The sequence below is a fragment of the Physeter macrocephalus genome, chromosome 8 (assembly GCF_002837175.3).
Source record: "Physeter macrocephalus isolate SW-GA chromosome 8, ASM283717v5, whole genome shotgun sequence".
Lineage (NCBI taxonomy): Eukaryota > Metazoa > Chordata > Mammalia > Artiodactyla > Physeteridae > Physeter > Physeter macrocephalus.
Window position 1 is genome coordinate 134,326,738 of NC_041221.1, and position 12,327 is coordinate 134,339,064.

General features: G+C 39.0%; 1 protein-coding gene and 1 long non-coding RNA gene across 2 annotated transcripts in view; one reads left to right on the plus strand and one right to left on the minus strand.

Moving 5' to 3' along the window:
• LOC114486768 (uncharacterized) overlaps nucleotides 1-12,327 on the minus strand; it is a 59,284-nt gene that overhangs the window by 30,921 nt on the left and 16,036 nt on the right. The gene's annotated exons all lie outside the window — the stretch shown is intronic.
• LOC102982056 (palladin-like) overlaps nucleotides 307-12,327 on the plus strand; it is a 30,348-nt gene continuing 18,327 nt past the window's right edge. The window contains exon 1 of the mRNA XM_055086784.1: nucleotides 307-877. The gene's annotated coding sequence lies outside the window, so the exon portion shown is untranslated. The remainder of the gene's footprint in view (nucleotides 878-12,327) is intronic.

Genomic DNA, 12,327 nt, shown 5'->3' on the forward strand with positions numbered 1-12,327 from the left:
CGCTGAGCCTGCGCGTCCGGAGCCTGTGCTCCGCAATGGGAGAGGCCACAGCGGTGAGAGGCCCACGTACCGAAGGAAAAAAAAAAAAAAAAAAAGCTTGCTGCTAAATCATAATTTACAACAGAGTGGAAGTCTATACTTATCACAGAAATTTTCAGCTTACTCATGATAACTAGAAGTTTCTCTATTTATTGGACCTACATTCTTTATATTTTAGGTGTATTGATCAATCCAGCACAATCAAAAGCACATCCACCAACAGCACGTAAAACAGAAGTCTTAAGCTTCAACGAAAAAATGTGCTGTTCCACATACCTCTCCACAAAGATCTACAACCCTGCATAGATCCTCCACCAAAGTCAATGCTGATATTAATATGACATTTCTGAAATCAGTAAAATTATAATCCTGACCCAAGCAACTGTGAGCTATCTCCTGTCTTCTGGATTGAGAGGAAGGGCAGCTTGAATTTCCTTGAAATGCCAATACCAAAATTCTTTACATTCCAGCTAAAAATGCTTTGCTCACCATGAGACTTTGTCTTCTGCCCTGCCTTTTATCTCCTGGTTTCCATTCAGATTTGATGTATAACTATTAGTGGTTAACTCATGGTCACATATTTTTTGGTCTTCTGTTGCAAGGATGTGCACTCCCCAAGTGTCATTAATACAAAGCTGGGGCTGCACCAAATACAGTGGAATAGATAGACCCTTCCCCAGTCCTTCCAGTTGATACCCTAGCCTCTTTGCCGACAGCTGTCGTTCCAGTTTATGCCCCTCCTTACCAGACAGCAGGGATCTACCTCAAACAAACCCAGCCCTGAGGGGCTCTTCCTGTGAGGACAACAGAAGAAAAGCACACAGACAACGTGGAGGCTGTGAGTACCTTTGAAACCAAGGCTGCTGTCTGGGTTTTCTCATATCATAGTGATCCTACGGATGAGGAAAATCAAATATTTCTAATTCCTTGGGCTCAGGACAGAGAATACAATCCAGATGCTTTTAATTTATAGGAAGTCAGTACAGTGACTTCCCACCTCTACTCACAGGACCAAATATATTCACTCACTCACTAGCTCACTCACTCACACAGTCATCAATATACACTTACCTAATGTCTATTATTAAAGCACTAAGAAAAATGCAAGAGGGGGTTTGAAGATATATTGGAATTCAGCATTTCCTGGCTCCAAACATCTGGAGCTGCTAAAGTCCCTGCACTTCCCAGCACTCCTCTTGGTCAGATGTACCTTCTGAGTGCCAAGGTGCAGGCATAGCATACTAGATAAAGAGCAGCCCTTTCATTGTTTCAATGTTACCTGGTTCTTGACTCTACATCGGGGAAGCCAGGCAGAATTTGAAGAAAGGCCTGCAAAAATGCTGCTGGTGACTTTAAGACTGGAAATGACAACTTGCTGGGAAAGATGAAGAGAGGTTGTACTGATATAGCCAGAAGGAAAGGAAGAAGGTTGTGTGGAGGAAACAAACAAACAAAAAAGAGTAATGAAAGGAGGACAGTGAATAGTTGGTCTCTACCAGGGATGCCACCTTTTATAGCTCAGCTCGAAAGGTCCAGAGCCAACACCTACCTGCAAAGGCTCCCTGGAGGCAGCTTGACTAAAATGTCTATAATGTACATTATGCTAAATGCAGGGAAATGGGTAGACACACAATGAGCATTACTGAATACCTATTTCATCTCTCCTTCCAGCCCACAGATTTAGTCAAAAACCTAAGGAAACCCAAGGAATTCGGTTTTGTGTACTGGGTCTGTGGTTGATTTTTTTCTCTCACTTCTCTGCCATATTTTCCAAGTTTTCTAAAATGAAAATGCATTTTTATAGAAACATTTAAATAAATTATTTTATAAAAATAGAACAAACCTCCAGACTTGGAGAGAGGGCCCTGGGTCAGACTGCACATTGCTTAGTGGACCAAGAAATTCCAGAGCTCCCAGGGCTCTTAACACCAATTGTTGTCAACATCTGAATCTGTTGGCTTTTCTAAGTCCAGCAGTTAATACGAGGATAATAACATCTGTCTTCCTTAAAGACTTGTTCTGAAGGTCACAAGATAAACGTGTGAAAGCGTTTTGTGAGTATCAAGTACTGAATCAGTGTGACACAGTATTATTCCAGTTAAAGGCAACTTTCTATAAAATGAAAAGATGGTAGGGATAAATATAAAGAAGGTAGTGATTTATATGAATTTCCCCTCCATCTGAGTTCAAACGGAATCCACAGAGTAATTCTGACTGGCAAAGGCTCTCTGCTCAGGACATCCAAAGCAACAACAGAAACAGAAATTCAGCAATAAGAATATTTCTTTACTCCATGTCAGGTGACTTGGATGACTGTGAAGTCTTCAAGTCCTAGAAATGAATACCTGAGAGGTCTTACCACTTTTCTAACTCTGGTGGATGGACTCTGACCACTCGAGGGAAACACTGAAACCCAATTGACATGGAAGAGACCTAGCAAAGTTATATTTGAATCTAGAAGAAATCGAGTGATTTCCCCTGAGACTGGCCCTGAGTTTGTTTCGAGTTCTCACCTGCATGTATTTAGCTCTCTCCCACAGGAGCTGGAGGGACTAATTAATTGATGCTGACAAGAAGCAACATTAAGTACAGGGCTACAGACTTTTACTAACACTAGTCCATGGCCAAATATGTTTCTCATTCTGGCTCCTATTTGCAGTGTGCATTAGAATAGATGATGTCAACACCAGCCGAGAAGACAAGTTATCTCAATACTCAACCCCTGGCAGGAGAATTTGTGCCCTGATTTATTTTTAGTGCTTTTCTACCTTAGTAATCCAGTCAGCTGAAGAAAAGCTAGCAACCAGACTGTTCTCTGAGCTCACCACCCTTATTTATCCCTTAGCAACTAGCAAGACATTTAGTCACCTGGGGGAGAATCTACTAGGAGTTTGGGGTCCCATCATTTGCAAATTTTTAGAGGCCACAGAGGATTATTATCCTAACCCAAGTGGAAATGTGGGCTTCACTATTTCATTGGTAGCAACTTTTTACTCAAAAGAGAAAGACAAAGAAAGAGAGATTACTAACAACACAGGTATGTATAGCCTATCGTTTTTATCAGCAGGGTGGAAGATGGGGTGAAAAGCAAGAATTGTGCTTTACCTTTTATGAAATGTTAGAACTTAAACTAGAGCACACATTATTCTCCTTATCTTAAGCTTCAAATTCGACTGTTGCTAGGAGTTCACGACGAATAATAAGTGCCTGTTCACCAAGATGCAGAAAGGGAAGCATCAAAAGATTAATCAATACTTTCCACGTTTTTGCATTTGGATTTAACCCCAAATATTTAACTTTATTTCGAACTCATACAGCTTGTGAGGACAGATTTATCCAACACCAGCTGTCCTCATATTTAAAAGCTGCTCCACAAAGATAAAATTAGAATCAAGGGAGGATCATATTCCTCAGCAAGAATTCTGCTCTATGCCCCACTGATGCCCTGGGCCACAAATGACAAACCAAATACCAGCATTATTGTTGTTTTTCTTGGACATTTCCTAAGAAGCTACAGTGTGGTAGAAACAGTATACACTGCACAAAAAAGGCATGAGCCCTAAACTCAGAATTGTACCCATGGGTATATATAAATTTATTCCCAAGGTTATTTCTCACCAAAGTGGGAGGAAGGCATGTACTGTTTTGACAGAGCAGGGAGTGAAGTCAACTATCACACATACCCCCGCCCCTTTCTTTTCTGGAGCTTTCCACTCCAGGAATTTTCCAAACTTGTATGAGGCTCAAATTAGACTGAAGTCTGGGTAAGATACTACTGTTCATTAAATCAAATAGAAAGACCAAATGTCATCACCTTGATATTAAATATTTGGTGTGACAATATATTGTGTAAAAAAAAAGAAAAAGAATCTCAAGATTCTAAAAGACTGTTAAATATTTTCTTTGAATGAAGTCTAACTGTAAAAGTATAGCTGTAAAAATACATCGTTAATGTTCTATGTGCAGTTTGGAAGATCATATTTCTCAACAGGCATTTTACAAGAGCAGAAAGCAAAAGTGACCAATAAACACACAAAAGATGTACAACCTCATTCCAGATTAAAGAAATGCAAGTCTACAAAACAATGAGATGCCCAATTATGAGGATTACAAGGAAGTGATTCTCAAATAATTATTGAGAATGTACCATTTTAGAAAAGGGTAATGTGGCCATAAATATTAAACTTCAAAATGCATATGCTTTTTTCTGCTGTAATTCCACTGCTATAGATATACTTTAAAAAGCATGCAAAGGTGTATTTATAAAGATGCTCACTTAAGCATTGTTTTTAACAACCCAGATATTTTTCAATAGGGAACTGATTAACTATTATAAACTATATAAAAATTCTATGTAGGAATTTAGAAGAAAAAATTAGATTTTTATGTGCTATTATCAAATGATGACCCAGATATATTAAGTGGAAAGGCAAGGTGTAGAATAATATAAATAGTATGATTACATTTATGAAAAAAGAAAATTATATACATAGCTATATATATGTATGATTAAATATCAGAAAGAATATTAAAAATTGTTAATAACAGAAATTAGAGACTAGAAAGGGTCAGCTTTTTTAATTTTTATTTTTTATTGAAGTACAGTTGATTTACAGTGTTTCAGGTTCACAGCAAGGTGATTCAGTCTCTTTTTCAGATTCTTTTCCATTATAGGTCAGTATAAGATACTGAATATAGTTCCCTGTGCTATATAGTAGGTCCTTGTTGTTTATCTACTTTATATACAATAGTGTGTATCTGTTAATCCCAAATTCCAAATTTAGCCCTCCCCCCACTTTCCCCCTTGATAACCATACGTTTGTTTCCTATGTCTGTGAGTCTATTTCTGTTTGGTAAATAAATCCATTTGGATCATTATTTTAGACTCCACATATAAGTGGTATCACCTGATATTTCTCTTTCTCTATCTGACTTACTTCACTTAGTATGATAATCTGTAGATCCATCCATGTTGCCGAAAATGGCATTATTTCATTCTTTTATAGCTGAGTAATATTTCATTTTGTGTGTGTGTGTGTGTGTGTGTGCATATATATATATATATCACATCTTCTTTATCCATTCCTCTGTTGACAGACATTTAGGTTGCTTCCATGTCTTGGCTATTGTAAGTAGTGCTGCTATGAACAATGGAGTGCATGTATCTTTTCAAATTAGAGTTTTCATCTTTTCCAGATGTATGCCCAGGAGTGGCATTACTGGATCATATGGTAGTTCTATTTTTAGTTTAAGAAACCTCCATATATTCTCCATAATGGCTACACCAATTTACATTCCCACCAACAGTGTAGGAGGGTTCCCTTTTCTCCACACCCTCTCCAGAATTTATTATCTGTAGACTTTTTGATGATGGCCATTCTGACTGGTGTGAGGTGATACCTTACTGTGGTTTTGATTTGCATTTCTCTAATAATTAGCAATGTTGAGCGTCTTTTCATGTGCCTTTGGCCATCTGTGTATCTTCTTTGGAGAAATGTCTATTTAGATCTTACTGCCCATTTTTTGATTGGGTTGTTTGCTTTCTATATTGAGCTGTATGAACTGTTGGTATATTTTGGAATATTAATCCCTTGTCAGTCACATCATTTGCAAATATTTTATCTCATTCTGTAGGTTGTCTTTTCGTTCCATTATGGTTTCCTTTGCTGTGCCAGGGCTTATAAGTTTGATTTGGTCCCATTTGTTTATTTTGGTTTTGTTTCCATTACTCTAGGAGACGGATCCAAAAAAAATATTGCTGAGATATATGTCAAAGAGCATCCTGACTATGTTTTCCTCTAGAAGTTTTATAGTGTCCAGTCTTACATTTAGGTCTTTGATCCATCTTGAGTTTATTTTTGTATATGGTATTAGAGAATGTTCCAACTTCATTCTTTTACATGTAGCTATCCAGTTTTCCCAGCACCAATTATTGAAAAGACTGTCTTTTCTTCACTGTATATTCTTGCCTTCTTTGTCGTAGACTAATTGACCATATGTGTGTGGATTTTTTCTGGGCTTTCTATCCTATTCCATTGATCTATGTGTCTGTTTTTGTGCCAGTGCCATACTGTTTTGATTACTGTAGCTTTTTTAGTACAGCCTGAAGTCAGGGAGCATGATTCCTCCAGCTCCATTCTTTCTCAAGATTGTTTCAGCTCTTCGGAGTCTTTTGTGTTTCTACACAAATTTAAAATTTTTTTTGTTCCAGTTCTGTGAAAAATGCCATTGGTAATTTGATAGGGGTTGCACTGAATCTATAGACTGCCTTGGGTAGTATGGTCATTTTAACAATACTGAATCTTCCAATCCACGAACACGGTATATCTTTCCATCTGTTTGTATGGTCATCAATTTCTTTCATCAGCGTCTTATAGTTTTCAGAGTGCAGGTCTTCTGCCTCCTTAGGTAGGTTTATTCCTAGATATTTTACCCTTTTTGATGCAATGGTAAATGGGATTGTTTCCCTAATTTCTCTTTCTGATATCTCATTGTTAGAGTATAGAAATGCAACAGATTTCTGTATATTAATTTTGTATTCAGCAACTTCACCGAATTCATTGATGAGTAGTTTTCTGGTGGTGCCTTTAGGATTTTCTATGTATAGTATCATGTCATCTGCAAACAGTGACAGTTTTACTTCTTCCTTTCCAATTTGGATTCCTTTTATTTCCTTTTCTTCTCTGATTGCTGTGGCTAGGACTTCCAAAACTATGTTGAATAAAAGTGTCAAGAGTGGGAATCCTTGTATTGTTCCTGATCTTAGAGGGAATTCTTTCAGCTTTTTACCACTGAGTATGATGTTAGCTCTGGGTTTGTCATATATGGTCTTTATTATGTTGAGGTAGGCCCTCTATGCCCAGTTTCTGGAGAGTTTCTATCATAAATAGATGTTGAATTTTCTCAAAAGCTTTTTCTGCATCTACTGAGATGATCACATGGTTTTTATTCTTCAATTTGTTAATGTGGTGTATCCCATTGATTGATTTGCAGATATTGAGAAATCCTCACATCCCTGAGATAAATCCCACTTGATTATCACGTACAATCCTTTTAATACATTGTTGGAATTGATTTCCTAGTATTTTGTTGAGGATTTTTGCATCTATGTTCATCAGTGATATTGGCCTGTAATTTTCTGTTTTTCTGATATCTTTGCCTGGTTTTGTGATTGGGGCGATGGCGGCCTCACAGAATGATTTTGGAAGTGTTTCTTCCTCTGCAATTTTTTTGGAACAGTTTCAGAAGGACAGGTGTTAACTCTTCTCTAAATGTTTGGTAGAATTCACCTGTAAAGCCATCTGATCCTGGACTTACATTTGTTGGGACTTTTAAAATTACTGATTCAATTCCAGTACTGGTAATTGGCCTGTTCATATTTTCTATTTCTTTGTGGTTCAGTCTTGGGAGATTGCACCTTTCTAAGAATTTGTCCATTTCTTCTAGATTGTCTATTTTATTGGCATATAGTTGCTCATAGCAGTCTTTTATGTTCCTTTGTATTTCTGTGGTGTCAGTTGTAACTTCTTTTTCATTTCTGATTTTATTGATTTGGGCCCTCTCCCTTTTTTTCCTAATGAGTCTCACTAAAGGTTTATCAGTTTTGTTTATATTTTCAAAGAACCAGCTTTTAGTTTCATTAATCTTTTCTATTTTTTTTTTAGTCTCTATTTCATTTATTTCTGCTCTGATCTTTTTATTTTTTTTATTTTTATTATTTATTTTTGGCTGCGCTGGGTCTTCAGTGCTGCGTGCGGGCTTTCTCTAGTTGTGGTGAGCGGGGGCTACTCTTCGTTGCGACACGTGGGCTTCGGTAGTTGTGGCTCACAGGCTCCAGAGCGCAGGCTCAGTAGTTGTGGCATGTGGGCTTAGTTGCTCTGCGGCATATGGGATCTTCCCAGACCAGGGCTTGAACCCGTGTCCCCTGCATTGGCAGGCGGATTCTTAACCACTGTGCCACCAGGGAAGTCCCTCTGATCTTTATGAGTTCTTTACTTCTAATAACTTTGGGTCTCGTTTGTTCTTTCTCTAGTTGCTTTAGGAGGAAAAGGTCAACTTTTATTTTTCACTTTATACCTTCCATACTCTGCATTTTTAGAATTTTTGCCCTAAGCATCTACAACTTTTACTCTTTTAAATCTTTTGGCACTCACAGGTTTCTTTCAATTTTCTGGAAGATTCAGCTACATAGAACATCCCAAGTTCCTAAAAATACATTATGAATCAAAAGAATTAAATTATACTCAGTATCGTTTTAGCGCTGACTGTATTTTACGGTACTCTACTTCTCTAAAATGTGGTAGTTCCTATAGCTTGGTAGAACTGGCCAGAATTCCAAGGGATTGGCAGGGATCTCTTGGAATCTGGGCAGAGAAAAGAGATTTATGATCCAAACAACTTCCAGCCCCCAAACCCAGGGTCAGTCTTTAAGCAGGTAGCTTCCTTATTGCCAGTCTTCTCCTCTCTCTTTTCTGCAAGTTTCCTCATCTGGCATTAAGGGCCAGGAGTTGAGTCTCTGCTACTTGATACCTAATACGAAACTTCTACCCCATATGTTCTATACCTGATGACAAATAAATCTCCCTTAAGTCCTATCAGGTCACTCTATACCCAGTACAGACCTGCAATGATTCCTTAACTCATATCATCTAAAACCTTACCCTGGCATTCAAAGCTCTTGGGGATTTGATCCTAACCAATCTTTCCAACTTTCTGTCTCCTGTTAAAATGACTTACTTGTATTTCCTATGCATGCCTCACATTTTAACCAATGTTAAGACACTTTGCCATGCTATTTGTCAAAGTGTGGTCTGTGGACCAACAGCATCAGTTTTATCTGGGAGCTTGTGAGAAAAGCATGATCTCAGGCCCCCACCCAGACCTACTCAATTAGAATCTGCATTTTAACAAGATTTTCAGGTGCTGCATATGTACATTAAATTTTGAGAACCACTGTAAAACTATTAAGTGCTTTTCTTTTTTTTATTAGCTTTTTTTAAAAAATTATTTATTTATTTTTGGCTGTGCTGGGTCTTCGTTGCTGTGCACGGGCTTTTTCTAGTTGTGGCGAGCAGGGTTTACTCTTCCTTGCAGTGCGCAGGCTTCTCATTGCGGTGGCTACTCTTGTTGCGGAGCATGGGCTCTAGGAGCAGGGGCTTCAGTAGTTGTGGCACGTGGGCTCAGCAGTTGTGGCTCGTGGGCTCTAGAGCATAGGCTCAGTAGTTGTGGCACACAGGCTTACTTGCTCCGCAGCATGTGGGATCTTCCTGGACCAGGGCTCGAACCCGTGTCCCCTGCGTTAGCAGGCAGATTCTTAACCACTGCGCCACCAGGGAAGCCCTCGAGTGCCCTCTGTGGTGCTTGAGGGATTGTTATCATCATTATTTATTTCCCTGTAGAATATGTAAGCACCTAGAAAGCAAAGGGTTATCCAAATTATGTACCTAAGATATGCTGTCCAGCCCTCAGAAACAAAGGACTACACTGAGCAGATACTCACTAAATATCTATGGATTGACTAATTTGGTTTCAGTTCTGCAGCTAAAAAAGTAACTAGAATCACCATCCTTCACTCTGTTGTCTGACAAACCAGACCCAACATAGACAACATATGCACAAAAACACACAAGAACATACACACACAGGGCCTTTTATGAACAGGATTTTTCACAGGAGAGGAAACTGCAAAAGAAAGGGATGTTAAAGCCTGACATGAATATCAAAATTGTTTCGGGATCAACTAGACAGTCACTGCTGTAAGTCCCCTTTAAACTAAAACTGAGGGGCTAGATTTACTTGATGGACTCCAAGGTCATATGGGGCTCTAAGAGTCCATGATTCTATGATTCCAAGGGACATCACTCTTGTACTGTCCCAGAAGCTACTGTAAGGACCAGGGACAGCCCTGAGATTAAGTCTGACACTGCAAAGCCTGACTTCCTCTCTCAGTCCTCTCTAAACCCCAGCTTCTCTACTACCTCCTCGAAAAGCTCCTGCTCTACACGTTTGTCTACTATCATGACACTTCCATCTCCTGGCACTTCCAACTGCCCTTGCCTCCACAAGCTTGTCACTGTCACACTTCTCTCTCCCACTCTGTATTCAGCTTCTTGGTCTCTCACACAGTTCAACATTGCCAAGGTGACAATGAGCTAATTAAACTCTGCTAAAAGAAGGAAGTTAGGGAAGAAAGATGTCCTGATAAGCTGTTCTAATTACCCTTGCCCCCTCCCCTTGTGTATTCTTTGGTAACTTTATTTTTTTTTTAATTTATTTTTTATTGAAGTATAGTTGAATTACAATGTTGTATTAATTACTGCAGTACAGCAAAGGACTCAGATATACAGATATATACCTTCTTTTTCATATTCTTTTCCATTATGGTGAATCGCAGGATTTTGAATATAGATCCCTATGCTATATAGTAGGACCTTGTTTATCCATTCTATATATACCAGTTTGCATCAGCTAATCCCAAACTCCAAATCCAACCCTCTCCCACCCCTCTCCCCCTTAGCAACCACCAGTCTATTCTCTATGTCCTTGATTATGTTTCTGTTTCATAGATAGGTTCATTTGTGTCATATTTTAAATTCCACACATAAGTGATATAATATGGTATTTGTCTTTCTCTTTCTGACTTACTTCACTTAGTGTGATTATCTCTACTTGCATCCATGTTGATGCAAATGGCATTATTTTGTTCCTTTTTATGGCTGAGTAGTATTCCACTGTATATATGTACCTCATCTTCTTTATCCATTACATCTGTCGATGGACATTTAGGTAGTTTCCATGTCTTGGCTATTATGAATAGTGCTGCTATGAAGACAGGGGTGCATGTATGTTTTTTTAATTATACTTTTGGGCTTCCCTGGTGGCACAGTGGTTAAGAATCCACCTGCCAGCGCAAGGGACACGGGTTCAATCCCTGGTCTGGGAAGATCTCACATGCCGCGGAGCAACTAAGCCCGTGCACCACAACTATTGAGCCTGAACTCTAGAGCGCTCAAGCCACAACTACTGAAGCCCGTGTGCCTAGAGCCTGTGCTCCGCAACAAGAGAAGCCACTGCAATGAGAAGCCCGCGCACCAGAACAAAGAGTAGCCCCTGCTCGTCGCAACCAGGGAAAAGCCTGCGCACAGCAACGAAGACCCAATGCAGCCAAAAATAAAATAAATAAAAAATAAAAATTATAGTTTTGTCTGGATATATGCCCAGGAGTGGGATTGCTGGAGCATATGGTAATTCTATTTTCAGTTTTCTGAGGAACCTCCATACTGTTTTCCACAGTGACTGCACCAATTTACATTCCAACAGTGTAGGAGGGGTTCCCTCTTCTCCACACCCTCTCCAGCATTTATTTGTAGACTTTTTAATGAAGGCCATTCTGACCAGCATGAGGTGGTACCTCATTTGTAGTTTTGACTTGCATTTCTCTAATAATTAGCAATGTTGAGTATCTTTTCATGTGCCTATTGGCCATCTGTATATCTTCTTTGGAGAAATGTCTCTAAGTCTTCTGCCCATTTTTTGATTGGGTTGCTTGTTATTTTGTTGTCGAGTTGTATGAGCTGTTAGTATATTTTGGAAATTAAGCCCTGTCAGTCACACTGTTTGCAAATATTTTTGGTAACTTTCTTGAGAGAACTGAAGTGGGGTATCATTACACCATATTCTGTAGTGAGTGGGGCTGGACCTAGTAAGAATTTGCCCTTTGGGACTCAATATTTTTATTTACTGAACACATTTTCAGTTCTGCCTCTCCCAAGCTCTCTGATATGGGTCTTTGGAGCTTTAACCCAAAGCTATTTCATATCCCCAAAATGGGATCAATATAGTCACCACACATCTCTCTCACACTTTGCAAACAGCTTTTTACACACTTTCCAGTTTGATTTAGCTCAACACCACATCTAATTTCTTACACATCTAAGTAATACACAGAGACCACTGTCAGAATTAAGTTTCTGACCCAGTGTCCTGTATATGAGAAGATTATTAATGGACATCTCTGTTCATATCCTTATAAGGTCCCTCCTAAACCCAAAGCTTTAGAGCTACAGTAAGCAAGACACTGGGTTATTAGAAGAGGGATAGAAACACAGAACAGAAGACAGAATCAAGAAATAGATCCATACAAGAGTAACTAACTGAATTTTGACAAACGCTAGGCTTTTCATTGGAATTTAGATCCCCTTTCCTCCTATTTCCTAAGGAGTACACAGGTCAAGAAGTATATTTCTGGGCTTCCCTGGTGGCGCAGTGGTTGAGAGTCCACCTGCCGAT